Here is a 27,260-nt window from a genome sequence, read left to right as displayed (position 1 = left end):
GAAACCAAGCAGGAGGCATAACTATCCTGGAATTCAGGCAATATTATAGAAGCCACAGTCATCAAGACACTGTGGTACTGGTACAAAAACATACAGCCTAATGGAACAGAATAGGGAACCCAGAAATAAACCCAGACACCTATGGTCAAGTAATCTTTGACAAAGGATATAAGAATATAAAATGGGAAAAAGACAGTTTTTTCAGCAGGTGGTGCTGGGAAAACTGGACAGCCACATGTATGTCAATGAAACTGGAACATATCCTCACACCATGCACAAAAATAAACTCATTTTCATCAATAGTTGCTCTATAAATAGTTGTAATTTTTGTGTTCCCATAGAAGGAAGTGAACTTAGGGTCTTCCTACTCTACAATTTTGGCCATTCCCTACCTATAAGGTAGCGTTTTTATCACAAAATAACTAAACTGTAGGTAAGGCTTTAATGATAATCATAAAGAAATCATCTTTTTATTTTGGAAGGCTTTCTTTTCATTTTACAGATTTTGATTTTCTTTATACATAATATATAATCAGTAACTTGAGAAATAAAATGTAAAATTCCCTAAACAATAATTTTATTTAAGAATGAATTTTGGAATAATTTTACTTAGCTCAGTCATCAGTGTGCAACTTGTAGGTATCAATGACGTCAATGAATCAATATACTTATTTTTTTTTTAATTTTCCCACTGTACAGCAAGGGGGTCAGGTTATCCTTACATGTATACATTACAATTATATTTTCCCCCCACCCTTTCTTCTGTTGCAACATGAGTATCTAGACAAAGTTCTCAATGCTATTCAGCAGGATCTCCTTGTAAATCTATTCTAAGGTGTGTCTGATAAGCCCAAGTTCCCGATCCCTCCCACTCCCTCCCCCTCCCATCAGGCAGCCACAAGTCTATTCTCCAAGTCCATGATTTTCTTTTCTATGGAGATGTTCATTTGTGCTGGATATTAGATTCCAGTTATAAGTGATATCATATGGTATTTGTCTTTGTCTTTCTGGCTCATTTCACTCAGGATGAGATTCTCTAGTTCCATCCATGTTGCTGCAAATGGCATCATGTCATTCTTTTTATGGCTGAGTAGTATTCCATTGTGTATATATACCACTTCTTCTGAATCCAATCATCTCTCGATGGACATTTGGGTTGTTTCCATGTCCTGGCTATTGTGAAGAGTGCTGCAATGAACATGCGGGTGCACGTGTCTCTTTTAAGTAGAGTTTTGTCCGGACAGATGCCCAAGAGTGGGATTGCGAGGTCATATGGAAGTTCTATGTATAGATTTCTAAGGTATCTCCAAACTGTTCTCCATAGTGGCTGTACCAATTTACATTCCCACCAAAAGTGCAGGAGGGTTCCCTTTTCTCCACACCCCCTCCAGCACTTGTTATTTGTGGATTTATTAATGATGGCCATTCTGACTGGTGTGAGGTGATATCTCATGGTAGTTTTGATTTGCATTTCTCTTATAACCAGTGATGTTGAGCATTTTTTCATGTGTTTGTTGGCCTTCTGTATATCTTCTTTGGAGAACAGTATATTCAGGTCTTTTGCCCGTTTTTCCATTGATTGATTGGTTTTTTTGCTGTTGGGTTGTATAAGTTGTTTATATATTCTAGAGATTAAGCCCTTATCAGTTGCATCATTTGAAACTGTTTTCTCCCATTCTGTAAGTTGTCTTTTTGTTTTCTTTTTGATTTCCTTTGCTGTGCAAAAGCTTTTCAGTTTGATGAGGTCCCATGGGTTTATTTTTGCTCTAATTTCTATTGCTTTGGGAGACTGACCTGAGAAAATATTCATGATGTTGATGTCAGAGAGTGTTTTGCCTATGTTTTCTTCTAGGAGTTTGATGGTGTGCTGTGTTATATTTAAGTCTTTCAGCCATTTGGAGTTTATGTTTGTGCATGGTGTGAGGGTGTGTTCTAGTTTCATTGCTTTGCATGCTGCTGTCCAGGTTTCCCAGCAATGTTTGCTGAATAGCCTTTCTTTTTCCCATTTGATGTTCTTGCCTCCCTTGTCAAAGATTAATTGACCATAGGTGTCAGGGTTTATTTCCGGGTTCTCTATTCTGTTCCATTGGTCTGTCTGTCTGTTTTGATACCAGTACCACACTGTTTTGATGACTGTGGCTTTGTAGTATTTCTTGACGTCTGGGAGAGTTATGCCTCCTGCTTGGTTTTTGTTTCTCAGGATTGCTTTGGCGATTCTGGGTCTTTTGTGGTTCCATATAAATGTTTGGATTGTTTGTTCTAGTTCTGTGAAAAATGTCATGGGTAATTTGATAGGGATTGCATTGAATCTGTAGATTGCTTTGGGTAGGATGGCCATTTTCACAATATTGATTTTCCCAATCCAGGAACATGGAATATCTTTCCATTTCTTTACATCTTCTTTGATTTCTTTGATTAAGGTTTTATCGTTCTCGGCATATAGGTCCTTTACCTCTTTGGTCAGGTGTATTGCGAGGTATTTGATTTTGTGAGGTACAATTTTAAAAGGTGTCATATTTTTGTATTCCTTTTCTAATGTTTCATTGCTGGTGTACAGAAATGCAACTGACTTCTGAATGTGAATCTTATATCCTGCTACTTTGCTGAATTTATTAATCAGTTCAAGGAGTTTTGGGGTTGAGTCCTTAGGGTTTTCTTTGTATAGTATCATGTCATCTGCATACAGTGACAGTTTGATCTCTTCTCTTCCTATATGAATGCCTTTTATTTCTTTTGTTTGTCTAATTGCTGTGGCTAGGACTTCCAAAACTATGTTGAAGAGCAGTGGTGAGAGTGGGCATCCCTGTCTTGTTCCAGATTTGAGTGAGAACGCTTTCAGTTTTTCCCCATTGAGTATTATATTTGCTGTGGGTTTCTCATAAATGACTTTGATTATGTTCAGGAATGTTCCCTCTATACCCACTTTGGTGAGAGTCTTAATCATGAATGGATGTTGGACTTTGTCAAATGCTTTTTCTGTGTCTATTGAGATGATCATATGATTTTTGACTTTTTTTTTGTTAATGTGGTGTATGATGCTGATTGATTTGCGTATGTTGAACCATCCTTGTGAACCTGGGATGAACCCAACCTTTTCATGGTGTATAATTTTTTGGTATGTTTTTGGATTCGGTTGGCTAAGATTTTGTTGAGAATTTTTGCATCTATATTCATCAGTTTTATTGGCTGATAGTTTTCTTTTTTGGTGGTATCTCTGGTTTTGGAATGAGGGTGATGGTGGCATCATAGAATGTCTTTGGGAGTATTCCTTCTTCTTCAACCTTTTGAAAGAGTTTAAGGAGGATGGGCACCTGTTCCTCTTTATATGTTTGATAGAATTCACTTGTGAAGCCATCTGGTCCTGGACTTTTATTTGTAGGGAGTGATTTTATGACCTCTTCAATTTCAGTTCTAGTGATTGGTCTGTTCAGTTGGTCTGTTTCTGCTTGATTCAGTTTTGGCAGGCTGTAAGATTCTAGAAAATTGTCCATTTCTTCCAGATTGTCAAACTTGTTGCCATATAGTTGTTCATGGTATTCTCTCATGCTTTTTTTGTATTTCTGCTGTATCCGTTGTGATTTCTCCTTTTTCATTTATAATTTTGGTTATTTGGGTTCTTTCTCTCCTCTTTTTAGTGAGTCTGGCCAGGGGTTTGTCAATTTTGTTCACCTTTTCTAAGAACCAGCTCTGGGTTTTATTAATTTTCTCTATTGTTTTTTGAGTCTCTATTTTATTGATTTCTTCTTTGATCTTTATAATTTCCTTCCTTCTGCTGACTTTAGGTCTTTTTTGCTCTTCTTTTTCTAATTCATTTAGGTGGAGGGTTAAGTTGTCAATTTGGGATCTTCCTTCTTTTTTGAGAAATTTATTGCTATAAATTTCCCTCTGAGCACTGCTTTTGCAGCATCCCATAGATTTTGAGAGGTTGTGTCTTCATTATCATTTGTTTCAAGGTAGTTTTTAATTTCCTTCTTGATTTTCTCATTGACCCATTGGTTTTTTAGTAGCATGTTGTTTAGTCTCCATGTAGTAGGTTTTTTCTCTTTCCTTTTCCCATGGTTGGTTTCTAATTTCATGGCATTGTGGTCAGAGAAGATACTTGAGATAATTTCTATGCTCCTAAATTTATTGAGATTCGCTTTGTGTCCCAATATGTGGTCGATTCTTGAGAATGTTCCATGAGCATTTGAGAAGAATGTGTATTCTGCTTTTTTTGGATGTAGTGTCCTGAAGATATCAATTAAGTCTAACGTTTCTATTGTTTCCTTTAGGATCTCTGTTGCTTTATTGGTCTTCTGTCTAGAGGATCTGTCCATTGATGTGAGGGGGGTATTAAGGTCTCCTACTATGATTGTATTCTCATCAATATCTCCCTTTATGTCTGTTAATATTTGTTGTATGTGTCTGGGTGCTCCTATATTTGGGGCATATATGTTGACAATAGTAATATCCTCTCCTTGGATGGATCCCTTAATCATTAAGTAGTGTCCTTCTTTGTCTTTCTTTATGTCTTTTGTTTTAAAGTCTATTTTGTCTGATATGAGCATTGCGACTCCCGCTTTTCTGTCATGTCTATTGGCGTGAAATATTTTTCCCCACCCTTTCACTTTCAATCTATATGTATCTTTTGTCCTAAGGTGAATTTCTTGTAGGCAGCATCAATATACTTTTTTGAGTGCTTGTGACATGCTAAAATAGTCCTCTGAATGGAGAAGAGTATGTGGAAATGCATGGAATAAGTCAATATAAAATTTAAAAGTCAAGAAATACTAATGAAACAAATTATGAATACAGGGTAGTTCATTGTATAACATATGACACAATCCAAAGGAGGAAATTTTGTAGGATAAAAGGAGAAATGATGGATCTGCTTCCTGGTACAAAATTATAGAACAAGAGCAATAAATTCACTTCCTCCAGCTATAATAGTGAGCCATAAGCTCTATCTTTCCAGCAAGTTTCCTTAAACGTCCATTATCAACAAATAGAGTTCCACATAAGCTACACTCATCCTCATATATGTTAAAATTCCTATCTTTAAAGTTTGTTTGCTTTAACAAGATATTTATATTTTAGTACATTTCAGATTTTTCTGACAGTGAAAAATAAAATTGGGGTTATATCTTGAAAGTACTTGTTAATGATTGAAAGAAGGGTACCATAGTTACTTTAGATGCCAGGACTTAAACAATTCACTGGATTTTCGGCTTGGAGGAAACTCTTCAAAGTTAATCAATTTCTTGATATTTTAAATATATTTGATATATGCTGTGCTAAAAATCACCAAGTCAACAGCTTTTATGGAGTTTTATTCTTTATAAGTATATGTTTTGTTATTGATAAATTAAATAGCTTTAAATTTCAATTATAAAAATGAGAGCATATAAAGATAAACTCTTCCAAGTTCCTTTGATATCTGGTATTTAGCCAATTTTGTGTACATGAACACTGAAATGCAATATTCAGATGATTTCCAGTGGGAAAATATGAATGAGTTACTGGAAGGTTGTGTAGGAGGACAGAGGAAAAATCTCATACAGCATGCTTGGTGGTGATGAGTCATGGTGCTGAATAAATTTTCAATTATGTATACAAGGATTAGGAATTTAAAAACTGATCACCACAGAACCTCTGATCTCTTCTAAAATGTTTTAATAAATCCAAGTCTCTGGGCTGGTTCTAAGGCTCTGCTTAACAATCCATTTATTTAGCAACTCAGGACTGATATGGAAGCTTAGATACTACATAAATCTAAATTAATCTCCAGCTGTAATCCTATGCTGGTTGATATACAACCTAAGAGTTTAAACATGTTCAACAACTGTTTGGAAGGCACACAAATCTTAGTTTACCTGTCTGTCACTCTTCCTCCTCTTAAAAGAGTTTTTTTTTTTTTTTTTTTTCCCTACAAATTGACACTCAAGATGAAAATTCACTGCTATTTTGGATGATTTTGGAATACTGTTTGGCACCCAAACATATCAGGAACCTCCATGAAGCTGCTTCCTCACTGCTGCATAATGAAACTGGTTTCTGATTCCTTCAGATCTTGTTTGAATGCCCATTTCCCCCTGCTTTCACTAAGCTTTGTGATCTCCTTTATTTTGTCTTGGGAAAGGACCTGAAACTTAATCACTCTGAGTACAAAGGGACCTAAATATAATTTCCATTTTAACATAAGACCCAGAGTTTTGGGTAAAAAAAGTAATGGAATTGTAACAGACATTTCAGGCATACTATTCTGGGATTTACTGTCATCTCCAAATCATACTTCAATTGTCATATATGAATACATCTTGGTCATATAGAAGGCAGAGGTCAGAATTTATACTTTCATTCCTTTGTACTCTTTTCACCAATTCTATATTTTGATTTGATTGCTAATTAAGGAGCTTTTAGGGCTGGTTGTTATGAGCATTTCTCATGCTGCTCCAGGACTGTAGCCTTAGGAAAGATAACCAATCATGTAATTATCAAACCAGGTTTTACCTTTATGCGGTTTTCTGGTCCATGAATTCAGCAGCCAGCCAGTCAACAGTTAACTCCTAAATGTCTTCTAGGAGCTGAGTGCTGAAACAATTCATTTCTACTTTTGATAATGATTGTATGGGTCCATGGAGGACTGAGATGCATAGAAGGAATTTTAATTTTTGCTGGGAAGTTTCTTTTGATAAAGTGTTTTTATTTTTGTTTGTTTTAGCTGAATTGATTCCACAGGTAACTTCCTAAACAGAAATACACTTGCTGAAATAATATATGTAGTTCCAGCTTCCAATAGTGACAAACTAGTATGTGCTATCCTCTGTACACCTGTATGTTTGAAATCATCATGCAAGATTGGAAAATCATTTGCTTATGCAAAGTTACACTTCTCAGCAAAGAATACATTAAGATCAAGCAAGAGACAATAATATATGATGCATGTTAAGGAGCTGAGGCCTAGGAAGCATAAGTGAATAGTGACTCTTAAAGGCAGAATATCTGAAATGTCTTTATTTCACTCTTCTCTCAAATCAATTATTTTGATGCATTATTAAATATTGTTTGGAAATTATTTTCTCCTCAATATTTTGCTACTAAAAAGTCAGATGATGTAAAGCTGGGATAGAGGCAAGGCCTCTGCATGTGGTACCCTACAGGCAAGTGAAACCAGACTAAGCACAAAGGGGGAAAAAAAGGGTCCTTTAAAAATCCACTTTAGGGGAAGGAGACAAAATGGATGAGTAGAAGGACTCCAGCTCATCTGCTCTCACAAGAACACAAAAAGGCCAACTGATGAACAACCATAAACAAAAAAGACTGGAAACTAAAAAGATATTCTATACACAAAGACAAAGAAGCCACAATAAGAGGGGTAATTTCACAATATAAGAAAACCCCATGCCAACTAGGTGGGTGGCCCGCAATCTAGAAAATTACTATATCGCAGTTCTTCCACATGATTGAGAATTCTAAACCCCACATCAGGTTCTCTAGTCCAGGGATTCTGGCATCAGGAGTGGGAACCTCCCGAGCATTTGGCTTTGAAGGCCAGTAGGGCCTGAGTGCAAGAGCTACATAGGATTGGGAGAACAGAGACTCCACTCTTAGAAGGCACATAGAAGTTTTCACATACACTGGGCCCAGGGCAAAGCAGTGATTCTGTAGGAATCTGGGCCAGACCTATTTGTGGGCCTTGGAAGGTCTCTTGGGAAGATAGGGGTTGGCTGTGCCTCAGTGTGGGGGCAGGACAATGGTGGTGGAGGCCCAGGGAATAATCCCACTGGTGAGCACTATGCAGGAGGTAGTCATTTTGGAAAGAGCTGGCCCCACCCAACTTCCTGCCAACTCCAGTACTGCGAAGCCTCAGACCAAACAACCAACACAGTGGGAAGAGACCCACCCATCAGCAAACATGTTACATAAAGTCATCCTGTGCACAGAGCCACCTCTAAATTCATGTCTTGAGACAGCCCTCCCAACAAGAGGGACAAGGCACAGATACAACCACCAATGGCAGGCATCAGTCCTTCCCACTAGGAAAGCCCTTGGAGCAACTTATCAACCAGGAAGGAGACACTAGAAGCAAGAAGGGCTACAACACTGCAGTCCAAATAAAGGGACCATAAACACAGAAAATTAGACAATGAGATGGTAGAGAAAAATGTTCCAGATAAGGGAACAAGAAAAAAGAAGAACAACTAAATGGAGTGGGGATAGGCAACCTATAGGAGAAAGAATTCAGAGCAATTGTAGTAAGGATTATCCAAGATCTCAGAAAAAAAATTGAGGCACAGAAATAAATTAGAAGAAACGGTTAACAAGAGTAAGAAGATTTAACGAATAAACAGAGACAAAAAAGACAATGAATGAGATGAAAAATACGCTGGAAGGAATCAATAGCAGAACATACGAGGCAGAATGAATTCGTTAATTGGAAGACAGACTGATGAAAGTCACTGCTGAGGAACAGAAAAAGAAAAAGTAATGAAAAGAAATGAGGACAGTCTAAGACACCCATGAGAAATCATTAAATACACCTCAATGTTTCCATTATAGGGGTCCCAGAAGGAAAAGAGAGAAAGAGTCAGAGAAAATATTTGAAGAGAAAATAGCTGAAAAGTTTCCTAACATGGGAAAGGAAACACACAAGTCTAGGAAACACAATGAATACCATAAAAAGTAAATCAAAGGAGAAACACCCCAAGACTCAGATTAATCAAACTGACCAAAATTAAAGACAAAAATAAAATACTGAAAGCAACCAGGGAGAAGCAATGAATAACACACAAGGGAAATCCAATAAGGTTATCAACTAATTTTTCAGAAGAAACTCTGAAGGCCAAAAGGGAATGGCATGATATATTTAAGGTGATAAAAGGGAAAAACATATAGCCAAGAATACTGTAGCCAGCAAAGGTCTCATTCAGATTTGATGGAGAAATCAAAAACTTTGCTTTGAGCAAAAGCTATGAGAATTCAATACCACCAAATCATCTTTATAAGAAATGGTGAAGAAACTTCTCTAGGTGGAAAATAAAGGCCATAAGAAACAAGAAAATTACAAAAGTGAAATTTCACCAGTAAAGGCAAACATATAGTAAAGTTAGGAAGTCATTTACATACAAATATGATATCAAAACCAGCAATCATGAGAAGAGGTGAGTACAAATGCAGGATATTGGAAAGCCATTTGAAATTAAGAAACCAGAAACCTAACAATCTTGTATATAGATAGATACTACTTTATCAAAACCTCATGGTACACACAAAAATGATAAAGCAATCCAAACACAACCCTAAAGAAAGCCATCAAATCACAAGAGAACAAAAGAGAATAAAAAAGACCTGTGAAAACAAATCCAAAGCAATTAACCAAATAGCAGTAAGAACATAAATATCAATAATAACTCTGCATGTAAATGGAGTAAATGGTCTGACCAAAAGACATAAGCAGAATGGATAAAAAACAAGATCCATAATATGCTGTTTATAAGAGATCCACTTCCCACCTAGGGACACATACAGATTGAAAGTAAGAGGATGGAAAAAGGTAGTCTGTGCAAATGAAAATCAAAAGAAAAGCTGGAGAGGCAATATTCATATTAGAGAAACAGACTTTAAAATAAAGATTGTTGAAGAGACTTGTGGTTGCCTGATGGGAGGGGGAGGGAGTGGGAGGGATCGGGAGCTTGGGCTTATCAGACACAACCTAGAATAGATTTATAAGGAGATCCTGCTGAATAGCATTGAGAACTATGTCTAGATACTCATGTCGCAACAGAAGAAAGGGTGGGGGAAAAAACTGTAACTGCAATGTATACATCTAAGGATGACCTGACCCCCTTGCTGCACAGTGGGAAAATAATAAAAAAAAAAAATAAAGATTGTTGTAAGAAACAAGGAAAGACATTATATAATGATAAATGGATTAACAAAAGAAGAATATAGAATAATCGCAAATATATATGCACCCAACATAGGAGCACCTCAATATATAAGACAAATGCTAACAGCCATAAAAGGAGAAATTGATAGTGAGGGACTTTAATTCCACATAGACCAAGGGAGAGATCATTCAGACAGAAAATCAAAGAGGAAACACAAGCCTTAAATTACATATTAGACCAGATGAACTTAATTGCTATTTATAGAACATTTCATCTAAAAGTGATGGAATATACATTCTTCTCAAGTACATATATGACATTTTACAGGATAGATCACATTTTGGGCCATAAAATGAGGCTTGGCATATTTAAGAAAACTGAAATCCTATCAGGCATCTTTTCCAATTACAATGCCATAAGTCTAGAAATAAACCTCGAGGAAAAAACCATAAAAAAAACAAAGACTTGGGGGCTAAACAATATATTACTAAACAATCAAGCATCACTGAAAAATATCAAAGGAGAAATTTAAAAATAGATAGAGAAAAATCAAAACAAAACACAATGATCCAGAAGAAAGGGTGGGTGAAAAAACTGTAACTGCAATGTATACATCTAAGGATGACCTGACCCCCTTGCTGTACAGTGGGAAAATAATAATAAAAAAAAAAAAAAAAGAAAATAAAACAAAACACAATGATCCAAAACCTATGGGACTCAGAAAAAGCAGTTCTAAGAGGGAAGTTTATAGTAATATAATATTACCTCAGGAAATAAGAAAAATTTCAAATAACCACTAAACTTACATTTAGAGCAACTAGAGAAAGAACAACAAACAAAACCTAAAGTGAACAGAAGGAAAGATATCATAAAGATCAGCGAAGAAAGGAAAGAAATAGAGGCAAAAAAAAGAATTGAAAAGATCAATGAAACTAAAAGCTGGTTCTTTGAAAAAAATCAGCTAAATTGATACAATTTTTATTGATAAACTCATGAAGACAAAATAAAGAGGGCTCAAATCAATAAACTTCTAAATAAAAAAGGAGAAATCACAACTGGCACCATGGGAATATGAAGTATTTTACGAGACTATTATAAGCAACAGTATGTCAATAAAATGGACAAGCTAGAAGAAATGGAAAAATTCTTAAAAAGGTATAATCTCAAAAGACTGAACAAGGAAGAAATAGAAAATATGAACAGAACAATCACAAATATGAAATTGAAACTGTGATTCAAAAACTTCCAGCAGACAGAAGTCCAGATCCAGTTAGCTTCACAGGCATATTCTATCAAACCTTCAGAGACGAGGAGTTCCCGTTGTGGCACAGTGGTTAATGAATCCGACTAGGAATCATGAGGTTGAATGTTTGATCCCTGGCCTTGCTCAGTGGGTTAAGGATCCAGCGTTGCTGTGAGCTGGGGTGTAGGTTGCAGACGCAGCTCAGATCCCAATTTGCTATGGCTCTGGGATAGGCCGGTGGCTACAGCTCTGATTAGACCCCTAGCCTGGGAACCCCCATATGCCATGGGAGCGGCCCTAGGAAAAGCAAAAAGACAAAAAGACAAAAAAAAAAAAAATCAGAGAAGAGCTAAAACTCATCCTTCTGAAATACTTTGAAAAAAATGTAGAGGAAGGAACATTCCCAACTCATCCTATGAGCCCACCAGCACTCTGATATCAAAACCAGACAAAGATATGACAAAAAAATAAAATTAAAGGCTAATATCACTATGAACATGGATGCAAAAATCCTCAACAAGATATTAACAAACCAAATTCAACAATACATTAAAAGGATCATACACCATGATCAAGTGGGATTTATCCCAGGGATGCAAGGATTTTTCAGTATCCTCAAATCAGTCAGTGTGATTCACCACATTAACAGATTGAAGAATAAAAATCATATGATCATCTCAGTAGATGCAAAGCTTTTGACAAAATTTGAAACCTACTTATGATAAAAACCCTCTAGAAAATGGGCATAGAGGGAACCTATTTCATCATAATAAGGGCAACATATGAAAAACCCACAGCTAACATCATACTCAATGGTGAAAAGCAGAGCGCATTTCCTCTATGATTAAGAAAAGTCTTGCCATTTTTATTAAACATAATTTTGTAAGTCCTAGAAATGGCAATCAGAGAAGACAAAGAAATAAACTGAATTTAAATTGGAAAAGAGGACTTAAAACTGTCACTGTTTTCAGATGATGTGATATTATACATAGAAAAATCATAAAAATACTACCAGAAAACTACTACACCTCAACAGTGAATTCCATGAAGTTGCACCATCCAAAATTAATGCATAGAGATCTCTTGCATTTCTCTACACTTACAATGAGGTATCAGAGAGAGAAATTAGGGAAATAGTCCTATTTATAATTTCACAAAACTAATAACATTCTTAGGAATAAACCTATATATGTAGGCAAAAGTTCTGTACCCTGAACACTATGATACTGATGAATGCAATCAAAGATGACACAAACAGAAGGAAAGATACATTATGTTCTTGGATTGGAAGAATTAATATTGTCAAAGTGACTATAATACTAAAGTAATCTACAGATTTAATGCAATCCTTATCAAATTACCAATATCAGTTTTCACAGAAGTAGATCAAATATTTTAAAATTTGTATGGAAACACAAAAGATCCCAAACTGAAAAAGAAAAATAGAGCTGGAAGAATCAGGCTTCCCAATTTCTGACTATACTAAAAAGCTACAGTAATCAAAACAATATGGTAATAGCACAGAAACAGAAATATAGCTCAATGGAGCAGGATATATAGCCAAGAAATAAACCAACACACCTGTGGTCAGTTAATTTAAGAAAAAGTATCCAAGAATATACAATGAAGAGAATACAGTCTCTTCAATAAGTGGTTCCTGGAAAACTGGACAGCTACATGTAGAAGGCGAATTTAGAACATTCTCTAACATCATGCATAAAAATGAACTCAAAATAGACTTCACACCTATAGTTTAACTCTACATACTACAAAACTTCTAGAGGAAATCATAGGTAGAACACTCTCTGACATAAAATGCAGCAATATCTTTTCAGATCCACCTCTTACAGTAATGAAAGTAGAAACAAATACATACAAAAAACGCAATTAAACTTAAAAGCTTTTGCACAACAGAGGAAACCAAAATATACAAACAGCTCTTGCAGCTTTATATCATAACAAACAACCCAAACAAAAAAATAGTCAGAAAATCTAAATACACATTTCCCAAAGAAGACAGACAGACAGTCAAAAAACACATGAAAAGATGCCAAGGGACACTAATTGGAGAAATGCAAATCAGAACTACAATGAGGTATAACCTCTCATGGTCGGAATGGCCATCACTGAAAACTCTACAAACAAAATGAATGCTGGAGAGGGTATAGGGAAAAGGGAACCTTTCAACACTGTTTGGTGGGAATTTAAATTGGTATGACCACTACAGAAAATACTATAGTGAAAATGAAAACAGAATTAATTTATGATCCAGCAATCTCACTTCTGGGCATGTATTAGAGGAAAATCATATTTTGAAAAGATACATGTACTTCAATGTTCATTGCAGCACTATTTACAATAGCTGATACATGGAAACAATCTAAATGTTCTTCAAAAGAGGGATGGATAAAGAAGATGTGCTATAGGAGTTCCAATTGTGGTGCAGTGGAAACAAATACAACTAGAAACCATTGGGTTGCAGGTTCAATCACTGGCCTTGCTCAGTGGGTTAGGAGCCATCATTTCTTTGAGCTATGGTGTAGGTCACAGACACAGCTAGGATCTGGAGTTGCTGTGGAGTGGGCCAGCAGCTGTAGCTTCAATTAGACCCTTAGCCTGAGAACCTCCATATGATGTGGGTGTGGCCCTAAAAAAAAGCCAAAAAAAAGATGTGGTACATATATACAATGGAATATTACTCAGCCATAAAAAAGAATGAATGAACTTATGTCATTTGCAGTAACACAGATAGATCTAGAGATGATAATACTAAGTGATGTAAGTTAGACAAAGATAAATATCATATGATATTACTTATATGTGGAATCCTAAAAACAGAAATAGACTCACAGACTTCAAAAAGAAGCTTATTATTCCAAAGGGGAACGGTGGGAGGGAGGGACACATTGGGAGTTTGGGACTGGCACAGGCAAACTTTTGTATAAGGAAGCATCTGATGTCATTCCATGTGCTATTACAGTGGATATGAACTTTCTCATCTGTCAGTCTCTTGTTCTTTTTCTCTCATCACCATCATCTATCTCCAGTTTAATGAATATTAATGATAATGGTGCCACAATGTATATTTTTATTTGTGAAAGTGACCACTAGTAGAATCTTTTTTTTGTTTTGTTTTGTTTTTTTGCTATTTCTTTGGGCCGCTCCCGCGGTATATGGAGGTTCCCAGGCTAGGGGTCGAATCAGGGCTTTAGCCACTGGCCTGTGCCAGAGCCACAGCAACGCGGGATGTGAACCGCTTCTGCAACCTACACCACAGCTCACGGCAACGCCGGATCATTAACCCACTGAGCAAGGGCAGGGACCGAACCTGCAACCTCATGGTTCCTAGTCGGATTCGTTAACCACTGCGCCACGATGGGAACTCCTAGTAGAATCTTTTGATATGGAAAGTTATATATTTTACTTCTGTGAATTTTTTGGTTATTTCTTTAGTTCTGATAATTTTTTGGTCTGTATTTTTTTCTGGATTTCTGCCCAGTTAGATATTAGACTTGGTAAATTAATCCTCCAATTAATTTCCTTTTATCTCTGATTTACTTTGTACATTTTTCTGCTTTACTTTCTGAAATACTGCTTCCAGCATTATCTCCTAATTCTCTTGTAGAATTCAAAACTTCGGATACTAGATTTTAATTTCCAAGAGCTCATTCTTCTTATAGGTTGTTTCTTTTTTATATGCTTTGTTCTTACTTGCTATCTTAAACCTGTGGCAATATTAATCATCCTTTTTGTTTTCTTTTGTTCTCTATTTTGTCTCTCCTTCCTCCAAATGCTCATTGAGTAGTTGTTATTGTTGTTTTGGTTTTGTTGTTTGCTTGCATATTTTAATCTTTCTCTTTAATGTTAAAGGCATTCAAAAAATGACTAATATCCCCAGAAGTCTCTTCTATTTAACTGTGAAGTAGTATAACATGATTGGAAGCTTTATGTGTGGCAAGATTTTGTGAAATTGTGGGTCTTTCCTAAGCATTTCATTAGGGTTCCCAATTACCAATACATTTATTGTTTTCCCCTTGGGCTAATTTGTCCAATTAACAATGTTTGAATTATGTATGTGGCATTACATCTGGCTTCCATAATTTGGAAAGTTAAATGGAGGAAATGAACTGGGAATCTGACTTTTCAGTATATTGACTTTTAGTTAACCCCCTATATTCATCTGCTCAAATTTAAAGACATTTTGGTTCAATATGTCAAGGAAAATAAACCCATAATATACTTCCAGAGTTACATGCTCCTCCCAAGTCTATGCTAAATAATAGTTTTAGATAAGCACATGGCTACCCAGCTAGAAAGTACATTTTTCTTTCTTTATCTCTTTTTCTTTCTTTCTTTCTTTCTTCCTTTCTCTTTCCTTCCTTCCTTCCTTCCTCCCTCCCTTCTCTCTTTCTCTCTTTCTTTCAGGGCCACACCTGTGGCATATGGAGGTTCCAGGGATGGAGTCGAATCAAAGCTGTAGCTGCTAGCCTACCCACCATCACAGCAACACCAGATCTGAGCTGCATCTGTGACCTACACCACAGCTCATGGCAATGCTGGATCTTTAACCCACTGAGCCACAACGGGAGCTCTAGAAAGCACATTTTTCAAAATTCCTTGCAACACATTTCTGAGTGATTACTAGGTTTCTACAATTAGATTAACATGCTCAAGATTTAAATATCAGAATTGAAGTAGATTTCATTTCCCTTTGGCAACTGACCATTAACACTGAATTTTGCAGAAGGCTCCAGTTTCTAGTTTCTTCACTATCAAGAAAATGGCCCAGTATTGGTGACTTTTCCTCCAACCCCCTAATCTCTGGAATGCATATTTAGGCATCCACATTTCAGCTTCTTTATGTTCAAAGATTAGTATGGCTGCGGCGATGGCTCTAGACCTAGACCATTATAGTTCTAGTGGTGACCTCAGAGGCCTAATTAGCCAGTTCTATACTTTATGGGCATAATTTCAAGATACTCAAGTTTAGAATCTGCCATCTTTTCCCCTTTCATGATTCTGTAAGCATATCATACACTTTATTAAATTTCTTCCTTCTTAAAATACCTGTGTTGTTTTCTATTTCTTAAACTTCTGGAATTTCTCTCAATTATACATTGGATTTTATAGATTAATCGTCTGGTTTGGTAATTATTTATCTGATATCTTTTTTGCTAAGGAATACATTTAGAATCTATTATAATGGCATTAGATGTTGTCTTTGAGTGCTGAAGAAATATGACAGTTCTGAGAAAAGAAAACGAAAAAAAATAAAAAGTTTTTATGGTTTTCCTAAGTGTTTTGTAGTTCCCACTTTTTTTTTTTATTATTCACCTTCTTTCCATCTGAGTGGAAGAAAAGGAGTTCTCTGTATTTGTGCTTTATGATTGACTGATCTGGGACAGTTTGAAGATAGGCCCAATGAAACTACAGTTATGGAGTCAGCCTAAAATCTCTTGAAATTCAATAATTCATACTTTTAAAATAACACTCTGTCCAAATAAGGAAAGTAAGAATATGGTCCACTGTGAAATAAAACAGATGGATCTCATCAAATTTGTATGCATTGAGGTTACAAACATTTTAAGTTGCAGATTTTGTTGCAATTTTATGGAATTATCAGCTTGTGGGTTCTAAAATTCAAGTTAATGGGTAAGTTTTCAAAAAAGTCTCCCTGTATGTCCCTGCAAAGTATAAGGCAGAGGGACACAGAGGCTCTCTGCAACACCCTGGCTTATTTATTTTTTTGCAACCACCTTGAGTATCAATAGCAAAACAATGCTCAAAATAAATCCTATAGTCTGTGTGTCTAGTGCTTGCTAGAGGGTGCACATTCTGGCATGTGTTTCCTATTTGGATGGAAAAATAAATGCTTCTTAAATTCCTAATTTTAAGTTGTTGAATAGCTAAAGATGATTCTGCACCATTGGTTTCTGTGGACATTGTCAATTTTTACCTTTAACAGCCTAAAAACCCCATTTAACAACTAAATACCAAAGAGGTATTTGAAACACTCACTAAAAATTTTTAATGTCTGACAGGTAAAAATTTTAAATGAGATAGCAAATGAGAGATTAGAAAAGATAAAAGGTTTTATATACTAAAAAGCTAAAAAATTTCTTCACATTTTTTTACTCCTCTGACCAAAATTACTTTGTAAAAATAAATCTAACATCACACTAATCTTTCTCTATAAAAGACAAGAGGTAGAGTGGAAACAAAAAAAATTTCACATTTGATTTCATTATTAAAAAATTAGAAGCAGAAGCAATTTTTAAGAGTTATATGTTCTCTATTTTATATACTCCTGAACCAATCAGAAGCAGAATTAACCTAGACACATTGTAAGGAGAACATACAGAGTTCAGTCCCAAAGAAGGCAAATCAGCTTGAAGAAAATATTTAGGAGCCAGAAAACAAAAACCAAACTTGTCTTTTTTTTCTTCAAATTTAAACTTTTCCTCCTCCTCCTATTCTTTCTCCTGTTTTTTTTTTTCTTCATTAAAAAAATATGTTCACTTTTTTTAATAGTACTACATTTATCATGTTATCACCATGGAATTTATAAATTCAGGTTAGACAAGAAAATTTCACAAATGCAATACAGCATTCCGTAGTATACCAAACTTTGCATATAATTCCTGACCAATCCAGCTTGCTTATAATCATTAAGCACTTCCAGTATAATCTGACATTTGTGATTCTTAGAAAACGAACCTCCTGCACACATTTTAAAAAGTGTTTTTCATTTATCTCTGCATTCACACTGAAAATATACATTTCTATTTCAAGATGACAATTAACTTTTTTTCTAAAATAGCAGCAGCAAAGCCTAACTCTGCAATAACAAAAGAACAAAACTGAGATCAATAATTAAGTTATTCTTGTATTTACAACTATGATTCTGAAATAAATAACTACTTCTAAGCAGTGCTGTTATCAGCATTTCAGGTTTGGTTAAACATACACACATTGTCTGTGGTGATGAGACTTAATAATATTATATTCCACACACTGTTCTAAAAGAGTTCTTCAAGAGCCAACCATCCCTAAATACTGAAGGCCACAAGGCAAATAAGATTCCTATACAACATCTAAAGTATGTGATATTCTGCAGCAACTGGGAATATTTCATGATTGGCTTGTTGACTTCTTTAGAACTAAATTCATGAGGAGACCTTAAGAAGGTGGACATTTTACAGTTGCCTTGTGCTTTAAAAGCAACATGTTTCTTTTGTGACTATTTGACTCACTTGAATGATCTAATTAGTGAACTAGTCACCAGTAATTTCATGACTAGGCAAATCAGGCTCACAAGAAAGGAAACTGTTTCAAATTACCATGTTATTTTTTGAGCCATTCAAACAATTTATTTTTGATGCAAATATATAATCTCAATATGACAAGACTAGCTAAAGCAGCACTACCAACAATACCAAGATATCATCTCTTCTAAGATTTAGGTTTTGCCTGGAATTCCTCATATATGGAGTAGTCCATATCAAGAATCATGCTTTCACAACAAAGCTTTGGGCTGCCATGCACATGTGAAACAGTTGAACAGAAATTTTAGTATCCCCCCTGATCTTCAGCTTATCTAATCAATATGCAGTGATTGCTGCAAAACCTGCCATTCCAACAGGGACAAATTGTGCCCCTCTAGCTTTTCAGATAAATTTAGATCCATGATCTTCATCATATGAAGAAAGGGAAATATCTATGTTGGTTGACATAGTGATTGATGAATGGGATGAGACAGGAGAAGAGGTTGGTAGGTAAACCCTAAATCTGATCTCTTATATTTTACATCCCCCACCATTCCCTACTCCATACAAGTGACATAGGAGAAAATTAGCTAATGACATTGGTTAAGTCACATTAGTTCTCTGGTTCTCAATTTCCTTGTGGAAAAAGAAAGACTTTGATCTGATTTATTCCAAAGATTATTTATGAGTCTAACATTTAGTGGAAGTTGAGAATTTATATACCTACTCCCATTATAGAGGGTCATGTAAAGAAACATGATCAAATACTTTAGGTTTTGACTTACAAATTTGAAAGAGTCCCAGGGAAGATCTCTTTGGCCAGCATCACAAAAGCTGATTATGGACAGTTTTGATTTAGTAATGGGTGACTAATGCATGAGAATCTTTGCACTTTATTCAGGACCATGAAAAGAATTATTGAGTAGAGCATTTAGAGAGAGATTTCTCATAGTACACTAAGTATTACACACAAAAGAACAGTGAAGGGAACTGACTGATAAAAGACTAAGTCCTAATTAAGACAAATTTCAATTTCCTAGTTTAAATATGACTTCTCCAAACATATTCTATTTTAGTACATTTTAAAATGTATTCTCATAATAAAAAATCACAATCTTTTATTTTTTTGAAGGTAGACTGTTTTGTATTGACAGAAATTGAAACATATCTGTTTACTTAATATAACAACCCATATTCAAATAATCAGATATAACAAAATATAAAATTTGGCCAATTACTTTAAAGAACAATGTGCATAAATGAGGAAAAGGGAGAAATTGATTCAGAAAAATTTGATTACATGCTAAATCTTTAAATAAATATTTTGAAAGAAAAATATAAGTTCATAATGCATTATTGTTTTTAAAAGTAAGTAAAAATGGATTTCCAGTTCCAATGCTAAGTGTTGACCACACAACACATAGAATGGCTATGTGATTTTTATCTGGTCAGCCCTATAAATATTTTTCTAAAGATATTCATATCTTATATGTTTTCTTCATATGCTCATAACTTCAGTCCTAGTTCAGATTTGGAAGAATAATGTTGTCTTTTAGTAGTCATATTTCCTCTAGTTTTCTCTGTTCTCTCCATGTGGAACATTGTCTCCAAATAAGGTTTCCTTTGATCATATTGTTTCAGGCTCAGAAACATGGAATAGGTCTTTAATAGCATATAGATTTAACATTATCTAGGTTGAAAATTCTCATCCTCACTAGATATTAAAACTGTCATAATTTTTTAAAAATAAACATTTTATTTTGGAATAATTTTAGATTTACAGAAGTGTTGCGAAGATAGTACAATGAGTTCTCCTATACTCTTTACTCAGTTTTCCCTAGTGCTAACATTGTATATAACCTTGGTATATTTGTCATAACTAAGAAATTAATAATATTATAATATTAATTAAAGACTTAATCTTCACTACTTTACCACTAAACTCCCTTTTCCTTTCCAGAATTTAGAGTAAAATTTTTGGAAATAATATAGACCTAATTGCTTTTTTTTTACAATTCAGGAAGAAACAGAGGGTAAGATTATTCATGTGACTTATCTATGGTCATAAACTAATGAGTGGCAGAAGAGTAATATGAACTTCAGTCTCCTCATAAATTTTATTTTTGGTCATTAATTTATTTTAATCAACCAGAAGTGATTTTTTAAATTATGGGTATGGGCCACTTTGAAAATCTAATAAGAGTATTAGAAAAAAAAGTCTTTCAGAAAAATACACATGTGAATATGCATAAAAATATGTTAGAAAACTCATAAACACACTAACCTTAAGATTTACTTAAATGCTACAGCATCACTCAACACACTATATTTTTTTATGTTCTATTTTGGATTTTTAAATCATATTTCACTTAAATTGGTTCTATTGCCAATAAATATTTAAAAATTACTTTTCTACTTCACCTTTTTTACCTAAAATGTTAACATCTAAAAAAAATTCAAAAGGTCCTTTATCCTTTGTTATTTGCAAAATAAACATTTACCTCCCATTCACCTGTAATAATATCATTTTTAGTGAAGAAAGGAAAAGGAATATGTGAGTTGGTTTTCCTTTTGCTTTAGATTATGCTCAATTATCTTAGTAACTGATTTTCACTTTAGGTGATTTAGAAAATGTGAATATTTATTAAAACATGGGTGTTCCCATTGTGGTGCAGTGGAAATTAATCCAACTGGTATGGATGAGGATGAGGGTTTGATCCTGGCCTTGCTCAGTGGGTCGAGGATCAAAAAGATGCTGTGAGCTGTAGCATAGGTCACAGATGTGGCTTAGATCCTGCATTGCTGTGGCTGTGGCATAGGCCAACAGCTACAGCTCTGATTCAACCCCTAGCCTGGGAACCTCTATATGCTGCTGGTGCAGCCCTCAAAAGAAAAAAAAAAGATTTTTTAAAACTTGGTGTTACTTATAAACATTATTTTTGGCTAATAACACAGCTACTTTTTGTACTTCATAGAAGTTCCTTTTTTGTGTGTGAAATTAATAGATGTCTGCCATATTAAAACTGTTGACATGAGCCAGATTAGGGCCTTTAAATTTTGAACCCCAAACTAAGTAATTAACTTTTTAGCATGACTATCATGGGAAAAGAGGCACCCTTCATGCAGAGTAAAGAATGTGTCCTAATATAGGACAAATAGTATTTTTAAATTCAATCTAGAGCCTAATTATAGAGACTAAACCAATGCCCAAAAGTGAATTAAACCATAAAAAAGTGTCAAAATGCCAGTCCCACTTTTTCATTTAATAGTTATGAAATAATAACTAACCATTATTACACAGTACTTATATAGATCTAACTGCTTAAATTAGTTGTCAGATTCAATGCCAAAGTATATACACAATGTGTAATAATGGTTAGTTATTATTTTATAGCTATGATTAGCTAATAAGTACATATATAAAACTTTTACTAGAAAAATAACTAAAACACTTTATTCTTCCTCAAAGACTCCAGTGTGACCTTTAATGTACTGATGAACATACAGAATGATTGAGGTGGGATACTCTAAAGGTCAAGAAAGATCAGATTTATTTTCAAAAATTAGGAAGGCTTATGATTTCCAATCCCCAGAATTATATTTTTTGGGAAAAATGTGGTTTGATAGAGTCTGAGACAAAGGAAGAAAGAGAAAAATAAAAACGTCTAAATAAATAGAATATGTCATTCAATTTTGCTATATGTGACAATATCAAAAAGATAACATTAATGTTATTGTCTGTAATTGAAAATATAGAAATATAATCTCTTTTTTTTTTTTTTTTTTTTTTTTGCTTTTCAGGGCTGCACCTGCAGCATACAGAGATTTCCAGGTCAGGGGTCAAAATGGAGATGCAGCTGCTGGCATATGCCACAGCAATGCAGGATCCAAGCTGTGTCTGTGAACTATAGCACAGCCTGCATTAACACCAGATATTTAACCCACTGACTGATGCCACGGATCAAACCCAGGTCCTCATGGATACTAGTTGGGTTTGTTACTGCTTAGTCACAATGGGAAAGCCCTAGAAATATAATTATTGAGGCACAGCTTAATTTTTCCTTTTGGAAACACTATTAATCATTTGTCTTTACTGATAATTTTGTTTTGTAAAATATGGGGTTGACTCTTTTTGGTGCTTCTATAAAAGTAATATGATCAATAAAATCACTTAAAAGACTGACAGAACAGTAAAATGCCAGCCCGAATACTTAAAAAATAATATAGTCACTGGAGTTCCCTGGTAGCCTAGTGGTTAAGGATTTAGCATTGTCACTGCTATGGCTTGGGTTCGATCCATGCCCCAGGAATTTCTGCTTGCCATGGGTGTGGTCAATATATACATGTATATAGTCATTAGTGCAGATGAGCATTTTTTTTTTTTAAAAAGAGGAAGCTATAAGTAAACTACTAGACAGACTTTTCTGAAGTCCTTTGGATGTCTTTCCTTAGGAAAGACAATAGGAAGAAGAATAATTATTTACAATATAATATCTCACTCTTGTATAATAATAATATTGACAAAGGAATAGAAGCAGATTTTCTACCTACTGTTTTTAACAAGATTAGTAACTATCATCTTTTACATGCAAAGAGAAATATACCCAAGTAAGTTCATATTTCATCAATTATTCCATGCATATCTCAATATACTAGAAAGACGTCTTCCACTAAATTGTCTAAAAAGTAAAATTAGGAATAGTATGCCTGTATTCACAGTGATTTTTATCATATGCATTAGACTCAAAATGGTTGCATCACAGAAAAAAGATAGTTTTTTGTTTAATGCGGAGGCCACAGTTTCATCATATACTCTCATGTTCAGATCCAGCATTAGAGATAACAGATATGGTTAGAAATATGGAGATACCAGGTAAGTATTTTAGGAAAAACACTCCTCTTCTTTATTACCTTGAGTATGAAAAGAACTCCAAGATAGTAAAAGTGTAAGCTGGGCATATTCACATGTACAGAAATAGGAAAGGAGCAGAATTTCCCCTGCTCTGATTATAGCTTGTTCCCTACTGCTCTTTTTACCATTCTCTTGCAGAAGAAATCCTCTCATTAAGGCATATTCAGAAATTATTGTTCCTTATCCTTAGCTATTAAGCCAAAGAGATAGTTTGGCCCTGGATAAGAACTCAGGGTCTAGAGTAAGGCAGCTATGAATCTGAAGTCTGACTTTTTTAGCTATGTGTTCTTGGTGGCTTATTTAACTTTTCAAAGACTCAGATTCTTCTTATCTGAAAAATTAAGGATAATACCAATGCTTGACTCACAGCCTTGTTGTGAAGATTAAATGAAGTAATGTGAAAAAATACAGAGAAAAAGTAATTCAAAATACACTTGATATTACTATTATAGCATTTTAGGACTAAAAGCTATTTTAGAGATCATTTAGGTAATTTTCTTCATTGTAGAGATGAGGGGATTAAAGTCAAGAAACATTACCAGGTTTGCCAAAAATTACACAAAAGGTTAATATTTGAATCAGTTCTCCTGATTCCTAGACTAGAAATCTATTATGCCAAACTCTAGCTTAAACAATGTAGTTTGTGGAGTTAGTTTTAAGTTTGATGCTAGTGATCTAAAGATATCTATAAGTTAAGAATTACAAGTTTTTGATTGCCTAACTTTTTTAGAAATTAGACAGGGTTAGCTATGTCTGAGGGCAGACTGTGAAATAAGAAAGCTGAGATCATCTTACATAAATTCCAGTTTTTCAGGGCTACTTCTTAATTCACTTCTCGAGCCAAATGCTCTACCACTTAAATATATAAATAAAATCATTCTTTGTTATGGAATTAATGTTTGTGTTCCCCCGTAATTAATTTGCTGAAACCCTAACCTTCAATGTAATAGTATTAGGAGGTGAGGCCTTTTGGGAAAAAGTTATAGTTAGACGAACTTATAAAGTTAGAGCTCACATAATGAAATATGATTAGTGCCCTTATAAGGGTCATAAGCACTTCCTTCCTCTCTCTTTCTACAACATCAGGATGAAAGGAGAAGTCAGACAAGAGAGTTTTCACCAGAACCTAACCATGCTGGCACAACGATTTCTGACTTCCAGCCTTTGTAACTGTGAGAAATACATTCTATATTTCTGATAGAAATTCTTTAGAAGCCATAAGTAATAATATGCCAAAGCCTTAATCTTTGACTTTTTCTTTTCTTTCCCAGATTTTTTTTACACATGTATGTGTGTACATATATACATATAAATATATATTTTTTAAAGTTCTAAAAAATAAGGAAGTACAAGTAGAATTGGGGCTACAGTTCTAGGCCTTTAGAGTTTTCCCTTGTTGTAGGAAGAATAACAACTCCACATCCCACCCACTTAAAAAAAAAAAAAAAAGTCCATGTCCCATAGAATCTTGGGATTAATGAAATTAATCTAAAGATGAATCAACAAATTAACATTGCAGATAGAGTTAAGGTTGCTAATCAGCTGACTATAAATTAAAGAAATTATTTTGGATTCCCCAATGGACTCAATGTAGTCACAAGGGTGCTTAAAGGCTGCCTGGTGGCCTAGCACTTAGGGATTCAGCTTTGTCACTGATGTTGCTTAGATATAGTTCCTGGCCTGGGAACTGGAAAGAAGAAAAGAGTCAGAAGATGAAATATATCTGTAGAAGCAGCATCAGAGAGGTACAATATTGCTGAGTTTATGATGGAGAAAGGAAGCCGTAACCAAGGAATGTGGGTGGACTCTAGAAGCTACAAAAGCAAAAAAAAAACAAAAAAATAAAAAAAAAAGTTTATCTCTTAGATCTTCCAGAGAAGAATGCAGCTATGACATCTTGTTTTTAAATCAGTGAGACTCATATCAGACTTCTATTGTACAGAACTGTAAAATATTTAATTTGTGGCATTTAAGCTACAAACTTTGTTGTAATTTAATTAGCATTACGCAAATTATGTACTATAGGAAAGAAAATTCGCCACCCTAAAATGTCTCTTTGGCATGCAGATAATTTTGACCTGGAACAATCAAGGCCCCAAAAACTCAGGAAGAAACTTTAACATTCTCCTTAACTGCCTAAAGGATTGTAGATAAAAGTCCTATTTCAGAAAAGCAGATATCACTATAGAAAACTATGGTATGAATTAGGTGTGGTAGATTAGGGAGGATTCTAGCAAAATCTATTTGTTAAAATTCCTTTCTGTGCTGCATTGTTTTTGCATGACCTAGCAAACATTTCTTTACCAAATAATCGGCTTTGCCATCTCCATGTCACTTGTCTCCTCCACTTTGAAGTCCCACATCACTATCCCCAGGTTTTTTTTCTTTTGTTGTTGCACCAGAGGCAAATGGAAGTTCCCTGGCCAGGGATGGAATCCTGAGCCACAGTTGCAGCATTGAATCCCTAACCCACTGCACCACAGCGGGAACTCCCCCAACATCCTCTTTTGACTTTAGTGGAAGATGGTATTTAAGGTAAGGGTTTTGGCCATTTCAGAGATTTACTTAATTTTCCTGGGTCTCTTTTCATGTATACATGTTATTAAATTTTTGTTTGATTTTTCTCCTATTAAAGTCTCATGTCAATTTAATTCTTAGAACAGCCAGAAGAACCTAGAAGGATATAGGAAAATCTCTTTCTCCCCCAACAGTACCTTTGCTTAAATTTAGGGATTAGCCATGAAAATGTTTTTATCACATGACTAAGATTTAGTCATCTGTAAAATGCCTTCGCTAATAAAAACTTGTAGGAATAAGCTGATTACTAGCTCAGCTTCTGAGTCATAGCTCAAAATGCCATTAGCCAAATTACCAAACCCACTGTTCCCTTAGAACTGCCCATGAGGTCTGTAATCCAACTATCACACATCACTCAACATGGCTATACTTATACTAATGAGAGTTAATTGCAGAAATAAGATAGTCTTTTTCTTCATGGATGGAACTGGTTGAAATAATAAATGAATGTCTGCTATGTTCCAAGTTAAGAGCTTTATAAACACCACATATAATCCAAATAATAATCTTCTGAAATAAGTACCAATTTAAAGATGAGAAAAATAGGTCCAAACAAGTTCCTAAATTTCACTCAGACAATACATTTTAGAGCCTGGATTTCAACCTAGTCACTCTGATTCTGGTTCACTTAACCACTACTCTAACTTGCTCCACTGTGCACCCTCTGATATTATGAGCTGTATATATAGCATTGGTTAGAAGGTAACTTGGTTTTAACTGAAGAAGGGGCCTCGAAGTGAATGAAAAATGGGCATTCTGAAAAGTCTAGAAGTGATCAATTGTAAAATGGAAAAGACAAAAATGCTGAAAGGTTAAGGAAAATGTTATATCAAAGTAATTAAAGAGTCTTTCTACAGCTTTAGTTTGCACTTAGCAAGGGAAGACAATTCTGCTAAGGCAAATGTTTGATTATTCATGTCATTTCAAAATTTCCTGAAACTGTCCTTAATATAAGCAATCATTTCAGTTTCACAGATCAGTAGCATGATGTTAAAAGACAATTGTTTTAACGTGTATTATTTTCAAATTTGGATGAGTGGAAACAAAGATGTGTGTAAACATAACATTTATTGGAGAAAAACAAAAATATCAAAAATAAAAATTTCAAAATTCAAAAAAATTTCCTTTTGTCCAGAAATAAAACTAGCAATAAAGTGCTCTGGGTGAAGAGGAAATGGTCCTTGGGCATTACTGCATGCAACAAGATAACTTACACTAAGTCTAAAAAAAAAATGAAGACTATTATATAAAAGTTATGGACTTGATTTAAAAATCTTTATTTCTTACATCCAAATGAATTTTGAGATAAACAATATCTGGTCATTCCAATTCTAGTAACCTTTAGGAAGGTCTATTTTCTATATTACATGAAATGTAAAGTAGCTTAACTTATG

General features: G+C 34.6%; 1 protein-coding gene and 1 pseudogene across 1 annotated transcript in view; both read right to left on the bottom strand.

Moving 5' to 3' along the window:
* The window catches only part of GUCY1A2 (guanylate cyclase 1 soluble subunit alpha 2), a 409,223-nt gene that overhangs the window by 26,214 nt on the left and 355,749 nt on the right, over window positions 1–27,260 (bottom strand). The window lies entirely within an intron of this gene.
* On the bottom strand, window positions 14,488–21,083 carry LOC110255464 (annotated as a pseudogene).

The sequence above is a fragment of the Sus scrofa genome, chromosome 9 (genome assembly GCF_000003025.6).
Source record: "Sus scrofa isolate TJ Tabasco breed Duroc chromosome 9, Sscrofa11.1, whole genome shotgun sequence".
Taxonomy (NCBI): domain Eukaryota; kingdom Metazoa; phylum Chordata; class Mammalia; order Artiodactyla; family Suidae; genus Sus; species Sus scrofa.
The sequence above is the reverse complement of the archived record's forward strand: the minus strand, read 5'-3'. Positions and strand labels throughout refer to the sequence as shown.